The following is a 24,096-nucleotide window of genomic DNA, read 5'->3' as shown; positions in this document are numbered from 1 at the left end:
GAACCATGCAGGCCACCCTCACTGGCTGGCCAGCTGCAGCCATGCTGCGTGGCTTGGTGGTGCTAGTGGGGTGGCGGGGCTGCACTGGCTGGAGGGTTTGAGACAGGGAGAGGCCACTTACCTGGCCAGTGGAAGGCAAGATGATGAGCCCCATCCCCACCTGGCCAATCCCTTGGTGGTGTGATTGCTCCCAGTGGCCACTCTGTCGTATGGTTGTCCTCTGTTCTTGCTGCTTTCAGTAGTGACTGTGAGTATCATGCCCCCCCCCCCCCCCCCCGTCCCTTTCCATGTTATGGAAAACAATTGAATTTCGGGCAGATCCCATTGTCCTGGCAATACCAAACCCTGACCTTGCTTTAAGGTAGGATAAGAGACAGCTGCATACCAAATTTGGTGGTCCTAGTTCTTAATGTTTAGGAGGAGTTCTTGAACAAATGGACTCTCAGACACATAGATAGATAGAGTCACAGACAGATAGACAGACACACAAATCTCTAATATATAGACTTAATATGCTTAAATGACCTGTTAAGGTGCATTGTTAGGTGCTTAAACTGTAGAGTCAGGTTTTTTGGGTTTCAGGAAAATTCCACTGCTTTAAAGTTTACTTTAGCCCTGGATTGAAAGGAAAGGTCAACCTTCTGACATTTCCTGCTAAACAAAGCTTCATTTCAGAAATATTAGACCACGTTGTCTTGCCAAAGTCAAAGTACTTTGTTTCAATTTTTATTTTTATAATATATCAAATGTGAAAGAAAGTACTTTGAGCTAATTGAAATGAAGTGCTTCCATAATTTTGCATAAAATATCCCTGAAATTGGTCCATTTCCATGAAATTATCCAATGTTGGAGAAGCAGCATTTTCTGATGGAAAACTGTTGGGTTGGAAAATTTTGGGCCATCCCTACTCAATGGGTTTATTAATCAACCCGTGAGTGATTTGACCAGGATGGTCATGCAACTTATAAAACTTTTTCTCACATCAGTATTTAATTTTGTGCACATGAACATACTAGGAAGTTGCTAGAGTTGCCAGCGTCCCACTTGCCAAAATATGTGGACCATTCCCAGTTTTTACAACTTTATTCCATATCTTTGAAGAGTTGTACATGTTATACGATCTCAGCACAGGTAGAGGTCACCGTGATGATCTAGCGTCACTGTGTGAAGACAGAGAATATATTTCACCATCATGAGTAATATGAGGATGCAGGGAACATGGTGGCTTAACCAAAAGTGCCATATTGAGATGTCAGGTCTCCCTTTAGAAAAATCTGGCCTTGCGATTCTCAAACTGTACAAAATTCCTCGAGAGCAATTCCAAAAGCGACAAATAACAGCTCTGTGAGCTGACTCCCTCTGTGGCTTCGGAGAAGTCATTTAATATACTGCTCCATTTCCCTTCACCTCTGCACAATGCTGCTCACTTAATGTCACGCCACTCATTAGTTAGTGATTATAAAGCTTTAGGCTGAGATTTTCAAAGCCATCTAGAATATCTGGCTGCTCAGTTCTCATTGAATCTGAAGATTAAAAATACTTTCACTTTCTATACCTATTACAGCACAAGTGCTTTAGCTAGCCATCCTTCATCAGAATTAATCATTGACACCAGCTGACTTGACTCAAAGAATAGTGCTATAATTCAATGTTTTGCTGCAAGGTGACATTTTAAATCAGCGATTTAGAAAGGATTCTTATGTCGGAGATTGCACATACATATCTATTTTGATTCAATACTGATTTATTTAATGAATGTCTTCTGCAAATATGGAGGCTTGATCTTTCAGTCATCCACCTATCAGATTATGTCTTGATATATTTTAAAAATAAAGATATAATGTATGAAAATTGATTTAGTATCTCTTACACTGGGCTGTACTTTGCTGGAGTAACAAATGGCACTCTATAGCAAAATGACCACTGCTATCATTTGTCTTTTTTTAAATAAGAAATGTCTATATACATTGTTGAAGAGTATATGTTTTACATGAACATTCATATTGTTGTTCAGGCCAAATTTGGGTTCAATTTTCTTCCAACAGCAATGGACAAGCCTAATTCTGGATTTTTTGTACTTATTTTTGCTTTTGGTGGGTTTAAAATCAGAATCATAGAACTCCAGAGGTCATCGAGTCCAGTCCACAGCACTCACGGCAGGACCAAGCATCATCTAGATAATTCCTGATAGGTGTGTGTCTAACCTGCTCTTAAAAATGTCAGTTGATGGAGATTCCACAAACTTCTTAGCCAATTTATTCCAGTGTTTCACCACCAGGACAATTATGAAGTATTTCCTAACGTCCAATCTATAGCTCTCTGGCTACAATTTAAGTCCACTAAATCTTCTCCTGTTCTCAGAGTTGAGGGAGAATAGTTTTTCTTCCTCTTCATAATGACCTTTTAAATACATGAAAGCTGATATGTCCCTTCTCAGTCTTCTTTTTTTCCAGACTAAACAAACCTAATTCTTGCAGTCTTTCCTCATGGATCTTGTTTTCTAGATCTTAATCATTTTGTCTTGCCCTTTTCTGGACTTTTCTCCAGTTTGTCCACATCTTTCCTGAAATGTGGTGCTCAGAACTGAACGCAGAACTCCAGTTGAGGCCTAATCAGCACAGAGTACCTTGGAAAAATTACTTCTGGTTCTTGCTTACAACATTCCTGTTAATATATCTCAGGGTGATTTGTTTTTGTTTTTTGCATTGGTATCTGAATCTTAGAGACATCTTTGTCTACAATGAGAACTAGTAGGTTTATGTAGCTGTTTCCTGCCTTGAATTTTCTCGGTTAAAATGGTCTGAAGTTGTTTGCATTTGTAAATGACCTTGCTGTTAAAGTTCTGCTTTACCACTGGATGCTGTTCTCAACTTACAATAAACATTCAGTCCCTAAAATGCACCAGCCTCACTTCCTGATTTACCCAAACTTCAAAATAAAACCAAATTCTATAGATTTGGATTCTTTTAAAGAGAAAAACTGGAAGCCAATTTTCTACTCCTACAAAAGTAGTCCTGAATGTTGTTCACTTTGGCTATGTCTACACTACAAAGAAAAGTAGGGAAAAGATATGCAAATTGCAAACTGCAATTTTCTTTTCTTTCAAATAGGCTTTTCCAAAATTTGGCATGTCTACACGGCACCAAATTTCAGAAAAACCTTCTCTTTCGAGCCATCGCTTCTTCCTCGTGAAACGAGGTTTACAGAGATAGCAAAAGAACACATCTGCTTTTTCAGAGATTTTTCGTTCCTTAAATGTGGCATAGCTTTTCCGGGATACTGAAGGTATCCCGGAAAAGCTCTGAGTCTAGTCATGGCCCTTGTTGAATCCTTGAAAAGATGGCTGCTAAACTGGTGTTTGTTTTTACAGTACAGAGATAGGACGAGAGGCTGTACAACATTTTTACATGACCCAAAGTGCCCATTCATGAGTCAAACTATCTTTGTGACTATTCAGGAGGTTAAAATGAACTCTCAGTAGATAGTTTTAAAGTTAGGAATAATGGGTGTTATAATGTTGTGTCATGTTCTTAGGTGCTTATATGGTCCCTATAAAACGTATATGTAGTATCTGAATGCCACACAATCTGTAATGAATTCATTCTCAGTGCCCCTGGGAGGTGAGGAAGGGCTGTTATCTCAATGGTACAGCTAAAGAAGAGGAATACAGGTCACACAGGAAGCTCATAGCAGAACACTAAATTGAAGTAAGGCTCTCGAGCCCCAGGCTAGAACCCTTACCAGTGGAAAATTCTCTCTCTCATAATGGTCTCTGTGCATTCCAATAGAAGGAACTTTTCAACTTTCCCTTTCTCAGACCTCTTTGTCACAGCTCTCAGCAGTATCATATGGCTCACTTTAAGGCTTATTTTAAAAATTGCCATTTAATTTCAGTTTGACAACTTAATGGTGTGCACAGAATAGCTCAAGGCTGCTGAACCTGCAGTGGTGAAACTTGCTCTTATGTACAGTTTGAAGCTTAAGGTTCTGTAATGAACACATGAGGGAGCTGTGTGGCCTGAAATGACTTAGAGCTTTAAAAATGTACAGGTAGGAGAAAAGTATAATAAATGCAAGATGTATGGCACATTTAGCTTGTGGCATTACCTGTTTCCAGTTCTGTTATAAAATAACATGGGCAAACTCATTTTAGTTATGTTTTGGTTGATGCTTAGGGTGTTTTTTTTTTGTTTGTTTTTTTGTAATTCAGCTCTCCTCACTCAACCTTAGTTCATTTTACCCCCTGTGATCCTGAACTTGTTTTGAGATGACAGACTTAATACCATTTGATAGGATGAGAGCTGATCATTTTCCTGTGCAGTTCTACAAGTGCACTCTTATTTCAGATGACATTTCTTCATTTCTTTTTCCCTGGTAGTGCTGCCATTTCAGTGGGGAAAGAAAGCAAGAACATTCACAATTCATGGGAGGTGACATTTACTTCTGTACACTTGGCCAGCTCAAGCCACCAAAAGAAGGAGGACGTAAGTGGTACATAGGCTTTGTGTAGCCCTCTGCATGCAGTGAATTTCATCCACAGGCCACCAACAGAGAACCTTAGGACCTCACCATAGACCTCTACTGTCTCATTTTGTGGCCTGCCAATAAGCATCTCTTCCCCTGCTTCCCCACCAATAAGTGTGATTCAGTGGTCTCTATCCATCTGATCCTACCTACCTTTGGAAAGCTTATTGCTGGTCTCAGAAGCTTCTAATGATCAATTAAACAAATATTTTATGGACTTTGAAGCAAGTGGAGCAAAAATAATAATTTACATGTTTCATAGCAGTAGGATAATTTGCTAAAGCAGTTGTGCCCAACAATAAGATCATCAAAAGTGGGGTATTGGGGTGGGGTAGAAGACCATTTCCTTGCTCAGGAGAATGGTGAAGGGTCTATGGACCCACTGGTGAAGGAGACACTCAACTATGAGAGGGTTGCAAGCAGGGAGGAAAGAGCCAAAAAAGAGTTTAAATAATATTTAAATAAGCTTTGGTGTCTTTTGAAGTTTGCTGAAACCTTTCAGCGTCTTTTTCAATAATCACAGAATGGCCATCAGAGCACCTGTGCTTTTTCGGATAGGAGTTTCTTGCACAAGAAACCCCTGCGTAGCATCCACACTTGCCTTGTTGTGCAAGAACTCTTGCACAAAAAGGAGTTATTCCTTGTGGCGAGAGGAATAACTGAACCGCCAAAAGCCTTCTCTTCTGCCAATTTACTTGCACAAAAGCACGCTTGAAGCATGGACACTTCGCCGTTTTTTGTGCAATAACCTTGTAATGTAGACGTAATCTAACTGTAACTCCATTACATTGGGAAACAATTGACATTAAAGTCAATGGGGCCATAGATTTCAGGAGAATTGCAGGATAAGTCTTAGGATACTTTGCATGTGTTATTCTACAGCAGATGCACTACAGGCACATTAACTATTGTTTGGGTGCTCTTAGAGAAAAAAATTGGTTTAGGTGAACATAAATGCTCAATTAGTTGAGCTGAAGCTAGTAAGGTTGCTAACACAACCTATGCCATTTAACAGGACATCTATTCCAAAAACAATGGACAAGGGCAGTAGTGGATTTCATCTGACTGCAGCTCATTGTTCTTTGATGCTAGTAAGAAAGAAATTTTGCGCAAAATTCTGATATTTTGAGTTACTGAAAGGTATTAATGGGCTGGGTTGGTTTTAAAACAAACAACCCAGTTTACAGACAGTGATTGTGCTTGGTGGTTTATAGCACTGGAGCCAAAATTTTCCCTCTCTTATTGTTGCATACAAGCAGTGCACAATCTGGCATCTGAAGTATGCATGTTTAGGGAGAGAGTGATTATTTGGGATAGTTCTCTAAGGCTACATCTAGACTACAAACCGCTTTCGAAAGAGGCTTTTTCGAAAGAATCTTTCGAAAAAGCCTCTTTCGAAAGAGAGCGTCTAGACTACAAGCAGACTTTTCGAAAAAGTCTAGATGATCTTTTTCGAAAAAGCACAGTTTGCATTCAATAGCGCCTTTTTTCTAAAGAGTACTTTGGGAGGAAAAAGCATTATTCCTCGTAAAATGAGGTTACCGCGATTGAAAAAACTGCTGCATTCTTTTGATTTACTTTTGAAAGAACATGGCTGCAGTCTAGATGCAGGTGACATTTTTTCGAAAAAACCTACTTTTTTAGAAAAGCCCTGTAATCTAGACACACCCTAATAAATGTTAGTGTCCTATGATGCAGCCTCCCATTGTAAATATTTCATCTGTTTCCATATGGGGATTATGTTGTGAATCCATACTGAATGCTCAATTACTTTTACCACCTGTAGGTGTTTCTATAGCCTTTTCTTGTTTATTATTAAGACCATCAAGCTTCCCTGATTCACTGGCTTATTAGCTTTTTTTGTGTCTTCTCAGAAGTGTAATAACACTCTTCCTAATCTACTAATATTACTTTCCTGCAACTCTGCAGCCTACATCTAGAACAATTTAATTTGCCAAATTAATTCTATGGCAGGAATGTTTGGGCAATTCTTAAGGTCTTTTCCAAAAAGATGACTTGGGAACTTTGATATTAGTATTTATTTTGAAAAAAAAATTCTATTCACCTTTAAATGAAAAAAGACCTTTTCTTAACACTGTGAAATTAACTGCCCTCTTTTACTCTAGCAAAGCTTCACTGAAGACTGTGAGGGTGTAACCTGAAACTGAGACTTTAGGCTCTCACTCTAATTTAGACTTATTTAAGACTCGCATGAAAGGTTAACTACTATTTGATCACAATGGTCCCTCTGGCTTTTAAACCTTTGAATCTATGATTTTTTTTTTTCATTGTGACTGTTCCTGTTCATCACTGAAATGTAAAGACCAAAGTATAGCTGAGAGTATGATGTCTGACTGGCTGAGATGTCAGAAGACTTGAAGTGTCAGTGATCAGTAACAATGTGATCTCTGATGTCTCTGTAATGATAGCAAAGGCATTAAAAGCATAGAAGTCAGCATTGGGTATGCTTTTTAAAAAAGAATGCAAACTGCAGTTGTTTCACTGAATTGAAATGTATGGAAACCCACATGGTTAGATCACGCATTCTAGACTCTTAGCATTGGTTTCCACTGATGCAAATAGTTCAAGTCTAATCTGATGGATTGTATCTGCAGAGTAGCCTGTTATTTCCTTATAATGGGAGGAGCTCTCAGTAGCAATCAAGTGAAATCAGTCTGAATTAACCAGGATACACACAGCTCTAAACAAATCCATCGATCAGCACTTTGCAGACGTTATTGCACGAGCAAAGAAACAATTTTTTGCATTATGCACAACCCAGACGTAAGAAGCCAAAACAGACTTTTATAGCACAGCTGCTGAGCTTTGGCACAACATACCTATCACTGGCATCATAACCAACTTTTTTCATGCTCCATCTGTTTATGGGTTGTCAATAACACCATAGTGATTTGTAACAGTGAACCTGTGGAAAAGTATGTAGCAGACACCTAGGCTGGTAAAAAAAAAAAAAAGGTTGTTGTAAAATACTAATGATACTAACCTGCAGAGATGAAGAACTGGCAATACACTCTGCTCCCTCACAGTCTCTGGAGCCCCTCTGCTTCCATTATCCTCCTAAGGCAGATCTTTAGAACCATGTACCTTAGCCCCCACATGTAATCTTAGAGGTTTTAAATGCTGTAATGGGACATTTGAGCAGTAGAAGACAGTATGGAAGATGGACAGTGATCAGTAGATTATGTACTTCACAGTTTGATGATGAAGTACAGAGCAATATGACAAATATTGCGTAAGATGTTTCTCTCTGTGATGCTAGGGGACTGGGACAGCTCTTTGTGAGTTCACATTGAGTTCATGATATAAAATTCCCCCAATGAAAGATTCTATAGGTTGGACCTCCTTTGTCCGGGACCCTCAGGACCTGACTAATCCCAAATGAGGGGATTTGCTGGACCAAGGGAGGTCCCTTGCCTCATGGCCCATGTTGTCCTGCTGCCTCATTCCCCTGGGGCTTTCTAGCTGCCACCAGACCCCCTGCTCCCAGGGCTGGAGTGGCACAGCCAGAGCTCTGCAGCCACTTGGATTTTTGTCTGGGACTCTGGAGCTCCACAACCACCACCGGAGTCACAGCTTCCTGGCCATGGCTGGAACTCCCAGCTGATGGGGCTACCACTCCCTAGAGAGTCCCGGTTAAGGAAGTACAACCTGTACTATTTCCAGTTTTATTCCGTGCCTCTGAAGGGCAATTCTGTTGGAACTTTTGAGATATTTCTGAAAAGAACATGCCAGTGTATACACTTCCCAATTTTGGGCTGAGATTTCACTGGGTAGCTGGATGTACAAAGACATATTAATGCCTCATCTACAGGGTTGGCCAACCTATGTTGCTCAGAGCAGTGAAAAATTTCATGCTTTGAACATTATAGCTAGATTGAATTAACACCCAATGTAGGTACAGCTATTTTGACAGAAGAATTCTTCCATCAATCAAGCCACCGCCTTTTATAGAGATGGATTAACTGCATTGATGAAAAAACCTGTCATCAATATAGGATGCAGCTACACTATGACACCACAGTGGCACAACTGCACTTCCATACCTGTGCTTCTGTAGCGGTTTGCAAAAAATCAGAAAGAAGCCTGTTATTTTAAAAGTAGGTCAATTAAACCAGACCATCATATTTTCTTCTTTTTGTTTGAGTGGGGACATAAACTGAGTAAAAACCTGCTTTGTAATGAGATTGTGGTTGCAATCTTAACTAATATGAATCTATCCTCTCCATAATGAAAGACTTTACTCCTAGAGAGCCTGGCGCTCGTGCTTCTGAAACTCAGAGTAAAAAAAGATTTTCATTCTGAAACTTGTAGAAATACCCTGCAACCAGTCAATAGAGGACAATCTGTTTATACACACATATACACACACGTGCAGAAAAGCCTCCTGCTGCTCCCTCTGATATCAGTGGCAAAAGTCCAATATTAGTGACAAAAACCTTTTACAGGGGCAGGATTCAGTCTCAAACCACCCTCAGCAAAAATAATGTTGCCTAATTACTAATTTCCTCAAATATTATCATGAGATTTTCCAGGAGCTTTAACTATCTGGGAAGCATGAGGTGGCAGTGAAAAAAGTTAGCTACCAGGAACTGTTCTTTGATAGTTTCTCCTCTTTGTATTCCTACTGGTGAACACTGCAGAAACCATTGAGGAGCAGCATCTGTTCAGTCAACTCGTCCCTGCCCCTCTTCTCTATGGGAAGGATTCCAAAAGTATAAAAGGATGAGTGACTCTGACTGCTCCTTAGTTCATTTTCTAGTTCTGGTGAGTCACAAGGGCTTGGAAAGTGGCTTGAAATACAGACAAGTTAGCATCCTGAAAGAGATAAAAGGGAAGATTATATTTTACTAGAAACTGGGGTTAGGTCATACAGAGCACAACATCTCCTTATGGAATATTGCCAATGGAGAATCAGCCATTTCACCTGTGTCTGAACTACTCCTGGGGCAGGGTTATAGCTTTTTACAGAATATGGTATAAATGCTGTATCAAAGAGTCATATTTATGTCAAGTACTAAGACTGTTGTGATAAAACTATAATCTCCTCTCAAAAGAAGTTCATCTTGTGTGTCCTTGAGTGTCCTCAGTAATGAACTGTGTTCAGCTAGATGGATTCAGGGACATTAATGCCATTTACAATGGACACAGAATTACCTCTGAGTCAATTGTGTTGGATCTCATGGAATGAATAACAAGGACAGATTTGGTGAGCTCAATAGTGTCAACTGTCCTGGAAACTCAGCTCTGCATTAGGAGAGTCAGGACACATCCCAAGACTTCTGTGCTTTGTTGGGCCTTTAAGCTGCTCAAACCAGGCCCAGTGAATTAGTTGAGTGCTTTGCCAAAGCTGAGGTGGACGGACCGATGGACAGACTTACGCTACATCTGCACTGCCCTTGCAGGTCAGACAATGGGGCTCTGAATAACTAAAGAATTGCTCTGTATCTCCACCATGTGAATGCTGCAGGTGCAAATTAAAAATTCCTAGTTCTCATTAGCGTAGTCCTGTTTGAAGAGGCCTTCCAAGTTAATAGCCATGAGATGGCTGGCTCACTCTTCGCAGGTCTAGGAGAAGCCCAGGATCTACAGGCGTCTTTTAAATGCAAAAGTTAACAGACCATCTCAAGTAAAACAAAAATAGTCTCACAGTAGCAGAAGAAATAGTGAGGTGGGAAATGCAGAGGTCACTGCCTGTGATAAGTTCACTGCACCTTTGGTGATTAAGAAGGAATTGAGAGACAACTGGGGTCACTCCCGCTTATACCTACAGAATCATCCATTATGAGATGGATAGGGAGGGGTGAGATGACATGATTCTTAAAAGGGCCCCCACAGTTCAGTGCCAGGAGCCCTACAAATGAGACATGTGGAAAAACCACTTGAAGAACAAACTAGTTTTGAGCTAGAGGAAGACAAAGGAATGATAGATTAAAGTCGGGGGAGGTTCCAGCTGAAAAGTTTTAGTTTTCAGCAATTAAAAAAAAACACCTCAGTACCCAAAGTATTTCTGCCAAAAACCAAAATGTGTTGATTCTGAGATGCCACTGTCGTGCCTAATGGGAATTGGAGTTTGGGTGCTTCATGCTCCATTCTTTTCTGTATGCTGGGATTCCTGCTTGGAGTATGTTAATTGTGGCAAGATAGGTGTCATCATGAGAGCAACTAAGAGAATTCACCGATTGAGCCACCAGGAAACCCAGAGAGTCCCAGGTACCATGTAAAAAACTCCATCTTTCAGTGAAACTCCTGAAGGAGGGAAGTGGGGGAAAATGCTGAGTTCCCTTCTGGGGCACAGCATCCTTCCCAGCACAGAAAAATATAATTTGATCTTCCAGCACCAGGAAGTATGGCTCAAACCCCACAAACTTGATTTAGGAATTCATTATGCCATAGATAAATACTACTCTAAGGCCAGTGGACCAACATCCTTGCCTTTTTAAAATGTAGGGTTACACCAAGTAGCAGCAGCCAGAGTGCAACTTACTACTGAATATTTTTCCATATTGCCAGTGCCAGATTTATGCACAAGCTAAGTAAGCTATATTTTAGGACCTCAGGTTATGGGAGAGAGAGGGCTCTAAATTAAAAAAAAAAGTTTTTATTGTATCCTCATTGCCTATGTATCAGTATATATGCAAGTTTAAAATAGTTTTATTTCTATTTTAATTTTCCTTTCTGTTAGAATAATATACATTTTCTGTAATTCTATGGGGCCTCTTAAACTTGACATATCATAGGGGCTCAGCATGACTTAATCCAGCCCTGTCTACTGCTTTTATTTTTTTTAACTCAAAGCAAAATTAAATTGAGGCTATAATCTGCCAATTACACTCTTCTTTCCACATTATCTTCATTAATACTCAGGCCCTTCATCACGGCCTTTCAAATCTGTCAGGCTACAAAATGCCCTCTCTTTGCTGATCTGGAACTAAGTATGTTTATTTTATTTTTATGGCCCCTGAGGCACATAAATTACCTCTCCTATTTAGGCTCTTATTTCTTCACATTTGAGTCCAGATTCCTTACTCTGACAATTATCATCACAGAACTTTATTCCACACCCTTGCCTCCTAAGCCTGGCAATTAGGCGTTAGCTGACCAGACCTTTCCTACGGTATAAACAGAAGAGAGTAGAACTTCAGTCGTATTTCCAAGCAGTGCTGCTCGATTTTTTGTTGATTTCCTTATCGTGTGCCAAATCCAGCATTCTGCATGAATAGATTTATGTTAATGCTGTAAGGCATGTGGGGGTACACAGAGGTCTTCTGAGGGATATGTCAACTCATCTGGATCTGGGGTTCTCATACATAATTGCACCACAACCCGTTTTTGACAACAAGAATTACTACATGACACCAAGAGCGGGGGGTGAAGCCTGAGCACACCCAAGCACCTTCACCTTAGATATGGGAGCAAGCCAAAGCTGAAGCTGAGCTCCACTACCCTTGGACAATGACGTGTTTATATTGTTCTATATTCTAATCAGTGTTTCTCAACCTGGGGTGTTGTGATTTATTTTATAGTTATTTAATGAAATGAGAAAGGAAACAATTTTTCTGTAACAGAGTGTTGTGACTCTTTTGTATTTATTTTTGTCTGATTTTGTAAGCAAGTCGTTTTTAAGTGAGGTGAAACTTGGGCACACAAATACGATCACTATTTGCATACCTCCTCTGAAAAATAAAACACAGTGTAGCCATACCCTGACTATGGAAATTTTGTGCTGCATTTGGGAACTGTATAGATAGTAAGTCAATACCAACACAGAAGCTGAAATGTAATGGGATGCATGGTAAAGAGAACCGACTGTTGGAGCCAGTGGGAAGTTTAGGTATTGATGGCTGTTATGTAATTATTAAGTCCCAAAAGTCTTTTCAGATTTTCTGAATGTGGTTAAGTAACCTGAGTTATTTTCCTCCCGACAATGCAGCACAGTGTACACTGCAAAATATTCATGAGTACAAAGGGTACTGACAAAGTGTCAGAGTGTGATGCGTTCTCTCAGTAAATAGCAAGAAACCCCATCACATATCATAACTAATCCTTGGTTGGTGAGCAATTTCTATTGAGAAGGCATATGGCTAATGGTTCAAATTTTACTATTTCTGGTTGAAACAGTACTATGTTAATACAAACTGGTATCTCTTCAAGTACGCCAGCTGGGTCTCCAAGGGGTAATTAAAACAAAGCATCTTAGAGGGGTGTGAGCTAGCTGCAATTTACACATTTATAAAGAAACACCCAGTATATGAAATTGAAATGTATGTTTTATAATCAAAACCGATCTCTGCCTAAGTAGTGGGTAAAAGGAATGATGAATGGCTGAGAGCCAGCACCTGGGAAGCTAATAATACTCCAGCCTGCCTCAGATTCCTGATTCAAGGCTTTTAGGTTGAATACTCTCCACAAAAGATGACCCTGTCAGTTAAACGACTGTGAAAGCTTGAATAATTGGACTATTCATGTGCTTAAAGTTAATCATGTGCTTAAGAGTTTTTTTAGATCAGCAACAGTAGCTGGCTCATTGAAAGATCAAGTTCAGTAGAGGTCTGGAGCCAAAAGCACATTGCTCTTTGGCCTCTGCCCTTCAATTAACCTCTGAACAAGTGAGATGCCTCAGTGAAATCATAGAGTGAATCATATTCCCGTAGGAATATGTGGTTTCATAGAAATCAGGATGCTTTGTGAAATCAGGTTGCTTTCATCAGAAATTTGTTTTGGATGAAAAACTGGAAAAAAATAATTTTACAATGTAAAGTTGTCTCATTTTGACATTTTCAGTGTGAAACATTCTGATATTTCACCTTGAAATGATCCATCATAATTTAATGCAATATTTTTACAAGGACTCATTCTCTTAAGATAGGACTACATTGAGTTGAACTTAGGACCTCTAAGTTGGTGCCTGCCATATCCACTCTGGGGAGTTTATTCATTGGCAATCCCTCAGTCTCTTGGAGGGTACAATAACATATTGGTGTGCATTGCATTCCACACTCCTGCACTCTTAGAACTATGGGGCAGTGTAGACATGCCTTGAGACCCAGAGGATGCACATACTTGTAACATACTTTTTATGCCCATCCTCCAGTTGCATAAATAACAATCACTATTTTGCTTCAAATGTCTAACAATTTTGTTTTCACTAAAGATCATGAACCTAGTTCATTAATGAAATTCATGGGGGGGGGGGAACGGTATAAGAGGTAGAGAGAGGGTGAACATAAGCCAGTTTCTCCAGTATTACTCAACATTCCTAGGATGATTGTGCTGAGAGACTGGTTCCATGGTGTCAGGTACTGTACTGATACAGGGAAAGGCACTTCCTTCCCCAAAGAGTTTGTATTATTTCCCCCACACACATATGTTTAGATTGTGCTTTCTCCTTCCATGAGTGCAACTGACTGGACTTGGTGACCTCTGGAAGTTCCTTCCAGTTCTATGAATCTATGATATCACATAGTATATAAGAAGGGGAAAAAAGAGACACAAAGATAATTTTAAAAATCACTTAATGTTTCCCTCTATTGAATGATCTCTCTGGAGTATGCTTGTGCTTGAAAAAGACTTCCATAGAAGGTGAATTTTCCAGTTCCCCTAATCCTGACATAAACCTCCTACAATATTTTCTGACTGAAGCCGCACTTTAGAGATAACAAGAAAAAAAAAAACCTTTGAAGAGTGTCCCACTTTGGTTATTACAAAAGTAGCTCAATTCAAAGAACACAAGACAAGCTGCACTTAGAGTTTGCAGAGGGTGTTCCTAATAAGCTATTATCCGGTGCACTGAAAAAGAAAATGGATCCTAACTCATCTAATGGTCAGTGTGCCAGTAAGTATTGCACATTCACTGGCTGCTGGTTATCTATTTTCAATTCTGAAAAACATCTTGTAAAAAATCTTTATATGACTAAAGTGTTTCTGACACCTTCCCACTCCCCATCAACCACCACCTTGCTTCATACCTTCCCCTTAATGTATGCAGTGCAAGCCAGTGCTTATTAAAACAGCATTTTCCTTAGAAATCTAGTGTGAGGCTGTTGCAAATTCAACATATGCATTACACATTTATTTCCTGGCTTATGTGAAAATAACAGACTATTTTTCTTTCACTAAATGAGCCCATTGTATGCACAACAATTAAAAGAACTCTTGAACTAATAATACCCAAACTGAGTTTACTATGCTGAGCTGACCATCCAAAAGTTTCCATTTACCTGCTAATAAATTGGTATAATATGGCTTATAAGCTGTAATGTCACAACAGTAATAGCTAAGGCTAAAAAGCCATCTTTGTAATTTCTTCTATATTCTCTAATTAGGTTATTAATAATTTAATAGCCCAGTTAACACTAATGGTGGGAAACTGTGATCTGCCTAGTGATAAGTTTTAATTATGGAGTTACAATTCATTATAGCAGATAAAACTGTATATTCACTATAAATCACTTTAAAGAGCAATATTTAACTAGCGTGTGTCTAATAAGAATTTAAGATTAATCAGTTGTGTGTAGTGTCTTTAACTTGTGCATTCAGAAACCAAAGTAACAAGAAATTATTCTCTATGCTTTATTCTGTATTCAAAATTTTATACTTTTCCATGCATAAAGAGGGGGAGAGGAATTGCCATGCCTCCAGAAACATGCAAACAGTCCAAAGGTTATGTCTTTCAACTATGTACTTAAAATTTAAAACTCGTGTATAAAATCTTAAATTGATTTATTCAATTCGGACTTGTAATATATACCAGGATGTTTTTTTTGTGTTCATTAAATGTGCTATGTGGCCTTGGTATTTTGACAGTGTTTTTCCCTAAAGCTGGGAAGTAAAGACACCTTTCTGGCTGATAAAAATTTTACAATGCATTGTCTAGCCAGTTAAATAACAATCTCAGAGATAAATAAGATGAGTGCTGGTGTGACATCAAGATATGCTGGTTCCATACCAAATGATAAAGTGTAGAGGAAGGACTCAGACATCAAGGCTTGGTCTACATCTAAAATGTAGGTTAACCTATGTATGTCACTTGGGAGGGTATGAAAAATCAAAACCGCAGAGGGACTTAGTGAAGCTGACCTCTGTGTAGACACCTGTATGTCAACAGAAGAATTGTTTTGTCAACCTAGCTACTGCTTTGAGGGGATGGATGTACTACAGTGTCACAAACACCTCTTCTGCCACTGTAGCAAGTTTATGGTACAGCCACACAGTTGCAGGACTGCTGCTGTGCCATGATAGCACATATAGTGTAGAAAAAGCCTGGATGAATATCTTTGGCAAAGCTGGATTAAGGAAGCAGAGTCTATAGGTGAGTGACGAGGGCCCCAGTTGCTGGAGTCACATCATGAGAGAGAAATTGAAACCGTCATTAAAAAAAAAAATGCTATGACTACACGACTGAAAAAAAAGGCTTGAAAACATGACCCCGGGGTAACTGATGCCTGCCTGAGCCTGCAGACAGTATGACACAATAACTCTGAGATGTGTGATTTGAGCCATTTATCTTAGTTCTGAAACCTACTGCCAACACAAAGAGTAGCAAAGGAATGTAAATAGGGCCCCAGGTTGCCTTAATTTGTCTCTAATCCTTAGGGAGTGTTACTGTGGATTGGATCATAGCGCGTGGGTTAGTACTTGGTAGATAACTCACATTAATAGTGCCCAAATGTGCGCAGATGACAGATCTTGGGTCTTTTCTTGTGTTACATTGTGGGATATACAGCAGAATCTAGTGGAAGCCAGTGGAATTCTGGGACTTTAAGTACAACTCGAAAACTCCCATCATCCATCTATTTCTAGGTCTGTATGTGACATTTTGAGAGAGAGCCCCATTTTCAAACTGCTGCTAGACATTTTGGAGAGAGCAATGTGCTGCACCTTGATGCCAACATCTACAAACTACATGGAGAGTGAAGTGGGTTGAGTTTGTGACTGAGTAGATTTGGATTTCAGCTGCAGTGCTCCTGAGCACCTCTACCGGTGCCTGAAGCTGTGCCAGCGAAAGCAACAGAGGAAGGAAGAAAAGTCTGTAAAGCAACTGCCACTGCATGAGTTTTGTAGCACATGGGGACTGGGAAACCATGAGTGAATAGTCAGAAAGAGCTCCTCTTAGTGTTTGGACATGTGCCCCCATTGCCATCTGGTAGCTGCCCAACCCCATTGACAGCACCAGTCAGTAGCTAACCAGTTTGGCCTGCATAGTTCCACCTTTGAGAGCACTGATATTGGTGTCTGCAGGTATGCAGAAGGTGCTGATACAGTAGGGTCATAAAGCTTAGCAATACTCATGAAGTTATGGATGGGTTTCCTGAATTACAGTGGGGTAATTGATGGTACTCATTTGCCTACCCGTTACCCCCCTGCTCCAGACCTTATAAATAGAAAATATGATTTTTCTTTGAATATGTCAAGGTCTAATAGTTTACCGCAATGGGTTCATCAACCTTAATGTGGATTGATTGTCCATGTGGCCGGAATCTCACCTGTTTGTCTTAATTAGTAATAGAAGATCACTATGCACATCAGTGATGATGAGATTTCTCCTTATGCTCTGCTTCCTTGTCTAAACAAGCCATTTACAGGTCTCTTGCCTAGTAAGTAGGAACTATTTATATACTGCCTGTGCAGCTGCAAGATGAAATTGACGTGTGACTATGCAGGTCGAAGAATAGGTGGTGTTTGCTGACCTACTGATTGTGTATTGATTTCTTAAGAACCCCCAGTTAGCATTGTGAGACGTGGTAACTTCTTGTCCCAAGATCAGGTCTAGAATGATTAAAATTATTGTTCAGTTAGGAACCCTGATGTGCATAGTTCCAACACGCACAGGAAAAACCTTCTGCATTTGCAATAATTGTATTAACACAGTTAGCAAAGTTACAAATATTCCTATCCAGCAAAGTAGAGAAAGAGAATATTAAATGTGCAGGTAAGCAGCCATATACGCACACTATTCCTTGCAAAAAAGACCCAGATCATTAGTCATATTCCTCATTACTACCAGTCGTCATTCTGACAACTCCTAGGTGTCACATCTCCCAAGACAGAGGCTGGGGTACAACTTGGTATGCCTAATGCACCTTTAGTAGGACTATCAGCCCCTTTTCCTTATTTGTAGTTCCTCACCCTGCTAATGTTGGGTTGCCTTTCTCCCCTGGGTTACTACTGTGTTTACCTCAAATTTATTAGCATTCATGTCAATTATTTACTGCATCACTCTTCTGGTTAGACATCTGTTGACATTCCTAACTTCAAATATCCCAAGATGGAATACACTAGCATCATCTGGTGAGCTGTCAGCAGTTTAGTTGTTACAGCATTCTGTCTTGTGATAGCTCATGATTAGGACCCTACTAAATTCCCTGTCTCTCTCTACAGTGTTCTGAGTCAGGTCAATCCTCTCCTGGATTAGCTTGATGCTCTCCTAAACCAGGTTCCTAGTGTCTTTAAGCAGCTGCCTATCTTTTTTTTAAAAGCCAGCAAAACACCCTTGGAGTCCCCAGTGGTTTTGCAACTTTTCTGGGAGGATGTTAAATGATTACTTCTGCCTTCCCCCCCCAAAAAAAATCCTTCATACATTCTCCATTTCTTTCTTCTCAGATTTGCCAGATATTCAGATGTTGATAAGGATCCTGCCTGTCTCTGTATGTCTTGTCTTGCCACTTCAGGGGCAGTTACTTCAAGTGTTTACTCACATGTAAACCCAAGTCTGTTTTGGAGTAAGCGGTGAGAATTACTGCTTTTGAAAAGTTGAATAATTTAGGAAGACTATTGGGAGGAGGTGGGAAGAAAAGAACCTGTTTACTTTTTGAATAAGCTGCAAAAAGATGAGGCCTTTATTACACAGAAGGTCAAACTAGACAATCATAGTGGTTCTTTTTGCCCTTGGCATCTATGAATCTCCCTCCTCATTACAATTCGTGTGCATTAGTCTTGATGCCAGTTGACCATTCCTTGTTTTATTCAGAGGAATGGGTAATTTCACCCAAGATGCCACAATCAATTTCTATTCCATATAAAGGCGCGAGGCAATGCTTGCATGAATATTTTACTATATACCTCTTGACGTACTTCACTACAAAAAAAGTCTATTCTTGCTATAAAAAATGAATAGGGGATGGTGTTTGAGGTGGGCTCTTGGCAAAAAGAAAAGAATAAGTGAGAGAGACTTGTTCCTTGAGATTAGTCTTACAAAGCACACGTAAAGCATTTTTTGGCATTTGGTGCAAGTACATTTGAAATTCCCAGTCAACATTTGTATTTGATGAGACTTAGGGGAAGAGGGAAAGTGTGCTGGTTTTAACTGATTTTGATTCTGTTATTTAGATTATAACAGTTTATAGTCTACATTTTGAGTTGGACACTGTACATGATTAAGTTTGTTGGTCTGGTGCAGCACACTAAATTCTTTCCCTCATTGTAGGCCACATTCTTATGGATGTTCTTCTTTTATAGTTCATAAATAGCACCCAACTACCACAGAGTCCATATATAATAATACTGAAAAAACATAGGTTTTCTTGTTCAAGAAGAGAGATGGCATAAGTAACTCCTGACTCCCTTGGTGAGATCCCTATGCAAAGGAGAGTAATCACTGTGCTAGTGGTCTGGAATGGGAGAGATGAAGGACAGACTCCATTCTCATCCCACTCTTCAGCAACCAGAAGAACAGGCTGGGGGACAAGGGCATGCATATTCACACTCCTTGAGGAAACATGAGGCTTTTTTGATACAGCATGCCCAGCTATGTCCTAAGAGGCATTCTGCATGAGTCCAGGGTCCTTTATTAGAAAAACTCCATCCCAGACATTTATGTTTTAGGAACTATGACTGAGAGAGACCAGTACACCTTACAGACAAGTCATGTTAGTTTCATCCCTGATTACAACACTGTAATGCATAAACCCTGGAAATAAGCAACAGTTTATCTACAGGGCTGTAGTGATATGTGAAATAATGAGGCAACTGTGGTCTGGATTAAGCTGATTTTTAAATACGTGTGATTCTTCCTACTCCATCTACTCACACACTCAGTGGTGCTACAGGGCAGAATTAAGGTTGTTTTGATGCTGCTGTAACTGGAGAGTTTGGATTTCTTTTAGGTATAACCTTAATTCTGAATTTCTTGAGTTTATCATGCTTGATCTGGGGATAATTACATAATTTCTGTAATGGTTTAACCCTTACAATTGCTCACACATATTGGCAATCTCAGATCCATCTTAACATAATTTATCTGAGAATTTATTTTTCATTTTTACAAAGCTTCATACATGAACACTGAAAGAAGAATCCCAAAGAATACTATCATTCAATATATCTAACTGTGAGTCACTATGTAATATCAGCTTTAAACACTTTTTAAGTAAGAGGGCAGGCTATGCCAAAGCACAGCAAACAACCAGAGTGCACCAGCCACATGAATTGGGTTTGCAGCTGTTTTGCACTGACAGTTCAGCTGTTTTGTTGCTGCATAAGCACTAATGATGCTGGTCCTTGATTTGCAATTGCATTATTGTTTTAGAGGGTTGTGTTAGCAGGCTGAGCACTATGTGACATTGGAGGGGGGCAGGGAAAGACAAATGCTTTTATACTTTATGGGCTCCCACTCTGCTTCTGCCTTAGTTGCCCTAGAAGTGCTCCCTCACATTGCCTAAATAGCAGTGCTACAAGGAGCCTTTCAAGTGATGATGCCCAAAGGTAAATGAAGCCACAGACCCTTCAGGGAGAAGTGAGAATTAGGCAGTTATCTGCCAGTGAGAACTCTCCACATAAGTCAATTATCTTCATTCCACTGAGAACACGTCTTCACCACCTTGCTACATCAGCGGACTGACATTGATCCAGCTGGGTTGATGTAGGGTGCCTGGTGCAGATGTACTATGTCAACGGGAGAGTGCTCTCTCTTCAACATATTTACTCCACCTCAGTGACAGTTGAAGTTGTATTGGTCGGAGAGCATCGCCTGCTGCTATGATGCAGACAGTGCTTTAACTTACATTGCTCAGGAGGTGGCTTTTTCACATCCTCTAGTGAGGTATGTTCCATTGACTTATTTGGTAGTATAGACGAGCCGTTGAGTCATTGCACCCATAGAACTGTTAAATGTGAAACGGGATAGTGATAGGTTGAGTTCTCTGATGTCATAGTTACCCCACCTCAGATTTACCAGAGCTATTAACCTGAGTTTACATATAGCCTTTAATAACAAAGACCCAACTTTAAAACCCATCCCTACTGTATATTTGAGAAATGTGTCTGCATATATTTTTGTGTTAGGACTACCTTTGAAACATTCCTCAGGGGCCCCATAGCTTTTGCAAATGGGTGATTTCTGTTATGCTCCTCAACCTTTGTTGTGACATTAACAATTCCATCAGAAATTGTGTTTCTATTACACGTAAAATATTTGGTTTCTCAAAGCAGCTTATGGAAACAGGAACATATATTTCAGTTCTGTACCTCAAATTTTGGGCCCAGCTTGGTATACCCATAAGTGCATCAACAGGAAGAAGTAGGTATGCTACTCACAAAACACACTAACACACACAATCAGATTCTGAACCAAGATGACCTAGTTGCTCCTGATGCCTAGTCACGTACGTAAACCCCTTGACCACTGCTCTGTCTGAGAATAAAAAATAAAAATGCTAAATTTTTCTTTCCTCTTTCCCCTGTAACACATTTTCTGTATAATTGCAGTGCTGAAAAATAAGGGCCTGGCAGAATAAACTATACCTGCATCCTGATTAGCTGACTGACACTGCTAATATGGTGGGCTCCCATCTAGGCAGAGGTCAGTAAGTGAATGCTAATTTGGATTTATATGCTTGTCTGAACCTGCTAGAGCATGTTCTTATAGAGTGTTAAGATTCCTCTCTAGGCAGTTTGGATTTGACTCAGTTATTTCTGGAATTAACATGTGTAGCACACTTTTGTGATATAGGTTTATTAAACCTTGTTTCTAGTTTGAAATACACTAGTCCTCCCTTCCTTTCATGGTGTTCTTGGAGTCAGGGAAACATTCCTCAGGAGCCCCCATAGCTTTTGCAAGCAGGTGATTTGTGTTATGCTCCTCAATCTTCTTTTCATTTAAAACAGAATATTGACTCTCCTCCCTCCCCCCCCAACACAGAAATGTCACTTCAACCATTTTATGTGCATAATTTGCAGTTTTAAGAAAAGATCTGGGCTCTAAAACTGTGCCCTGGATTATATTTGTTGTTGGTCAGCAATACTGTTCGTGTCTAGGGTTACAACTGCTCTTTTTCTAGTTGTTCAGGCAGCAAGCTGGGTGACTACTAGTGATAAGGTAATATAAAAACATCAGTAATAGGTTCTCTCACAATAAATAAGAAAAGTCATCAGTCTTTGCTAATTAAGAAGTTTGTTATGTAAAGCTGAAGACAAAAAAGCCTTCATTTCCCAAAAGGAGAGCATTTCTAAAGCCCCATTCCTTGACCCCCTTAAGTTATTATTCTGATTCTATCCCTTGTGTGCTTTATCTTGCAATTTAATTAGGTGCTTGTTTTAAAGAATTATTTAGTAGCCTCTTAATCTGCAGTCCTCTCTGATATGCTGTGTAGCTGCAAGATGAGTTCCTAATTATACTTTATCAACTGTTCCATCTTTTCAGTATCCAAAGGAAGAAAGAAGTTTGAATGATGTTACCCTCCATTCTGCTTTACAGTTCTTTCTTAAAAAGAAATGCTAATAATGCAGTTCAGCCTAGTAGGTCAGTAGATTTAAGTGCATCATTTTCTCATTTCAAATTTGCAGTTTTTATATCTACCTACAGTGACATCAAATCAACATTTGACACTGGTTCTTGTTCTTTGGCTCAAATCATCAGGAAGCTGTACATCTCTGTTGAGCAAAAGGTATTCATAAGTATCTGTTACATTTTTATTGCCAGTTGCTGGGAGAATAGCAGCAGCTATTGGAGTGAGTGAGTGACAGGAAAAGATAGACATTTTGTGGAACAAGGAAACAGTCTTAAACTATGGTATAAGCTGATAGTTTGTGGGGGTTAAGGAAAATGGTCTTATTACTTATCCCTTTCTCTATAAGGCTAACAGTAGTATTGCAGAAGTGTTTCCAGAAATGAACCATAGTATGAGTAATACAAATACACATACTGTAATTTAACTGATCTTTTATACTAGAGATCTGTGGTGTTATATCTTCCTTGTTAACTATTAGCATAGGGGGTCACTTATGCCAACAGAATGCATCAAATATTTTTTACAAGAAAAAGCAGATTTTCCGCAAAAGTAATATGTGATGATCAATGTGCAGGAGCCAATAACCATGACACTCAAACATTCAGGTAGCCCTTTTTGAAAATACAAATGTTTTCAGGCATTTTGATTAATCTCATGTTAGTAATAATAAAGTCTGTATTGAAAATGGCCCTTTTTGAGTGAACGAGGAAGGAAGTGGGCACAAAGTGCTTCCTCTGTCTTCAACTGAAGCCTTTTCAGCTAAAGTGTAGTTGGAGGAGGCAGGTAGTATTTAAGGCTAGTGTTAGCAATAGCCTCTCCAAAAGTGACATGTTGGGATGGGGCAGAGATGTTGGCAAACCATATGCCAGTTTATGACAAGGCCTCTAGCCCATACTGAACACTTCACAAATGCATAGCTGGAAACCAGTCTGATACGCCGATGTGTTAGTATTATTAAAATAGGTATTAGATTTATAAAAGTGGGCTTAGTTTTTGGACTTTGTAAAATAGTTGTGAGTTGATGCAAGTATTAATCTCACTTATAATATCTATATTCCAGTTGATCAGGTTATATTTAATTGTTTGCTCTGAAAATGCAAACTTCTGCTGCCCACCAATCAGAAGAGAGAAGCATTACCAAGTATTGAATACTGGTTTTCCAAAAGAGGTGTCATCTTCTACCCAACAAAATAAAGCCCACAGACACCAGGCACGCCACTGTGGGACATCAGAAGATAAAAGATATTGTTGGTTGATTCCCCCTACACCTAGGAAAAGGAGACACATAAAAGAACTCAGCCTCTTAACTTGAACTCTGGAGGAAAGGAATAAAAATCCCTGAAAAAGAAGAAACTCTTATTTCTTGTGCTGCTTGGACTTCAAGAGGCAAAGATTTCCAACATATGCAAGGGAGCCCTGCTGCTTACCCTAGGTTATCCCTAAAGTACACATGGAGCTTGCATATTACAGTAATCTGAATAGTGTTGTGATTTTTGGTTGAAGGGGCCATCTGTCACAAAGGTAATCTTACGTGGGGGGTCCAGGAAGGCTATGTCTAGACTGCTAAGAAAAGTCATAAAAAGATATGTGAATCGCAATTTGCGTATCTCTTCTGCTATTTTTCCCCAAAAGAGGCTTTTCTGAAATTTGGCCCATCTACACGGGGACAAATTTCAGAAAAATCTCCTCTTTTGGAACATCAGTTATTCCTTTCACTGAGAGAATACAGGGATGCCGAAAGAACACATCTACTTTTTTGGAAACTGGTCCGAAAAAGCAGACGCATTCCTTGGATGCAGCATAGCTTTTCCGGGATACTAGACATAGC

The 24,096-nt window shown here is 39.6% G+C and overlaps 1 long non-coding RNA gene across 1 annotated transcript; it reads left to right on the top strand.

Moving 5' to 3' along the window:
* Nucleotides 1-3,911: 3,911 nt before the first annotated feature.
* On the top strand, nucleotides 3,912-23,465 carry LOC112544053 (uncharacterized). The gene is made up of 5 exons (XR_003087368.2): nucleotides 3,912-4,050; nucleotides 4,379-4,484; nucleotides 21,247-21,340; nucleotides 22,343-22,424; nucleotides 23,329-23,465. It is a non-coding gene; the product is annotated as an uncharacterized LOC112544053 (long non-coding RNA).
* Nucleotides 23,466-24,096: the final 631 nt, after the last annotated feature.

Source organism: Pelodiscus sinensis, chromosome 1, assembly GCF_049634645.1.
Source record: "Pelodiscus sinensis isolate JC-2024 chromosome 1, ASM4963464v1, whole genome shotgun sequence".
Taxonomy (NCBI): Eukaryota; Metazoa; Chordata; order Testudines; family Trionychidae; genus Pelodiscus; species Pelodiscus sinensis.
The sequence above is the reverse complement of the archived record's forward strand: the minus strand, read 5'-3'. Positions and strand labels throughout refer to the sequence as shown.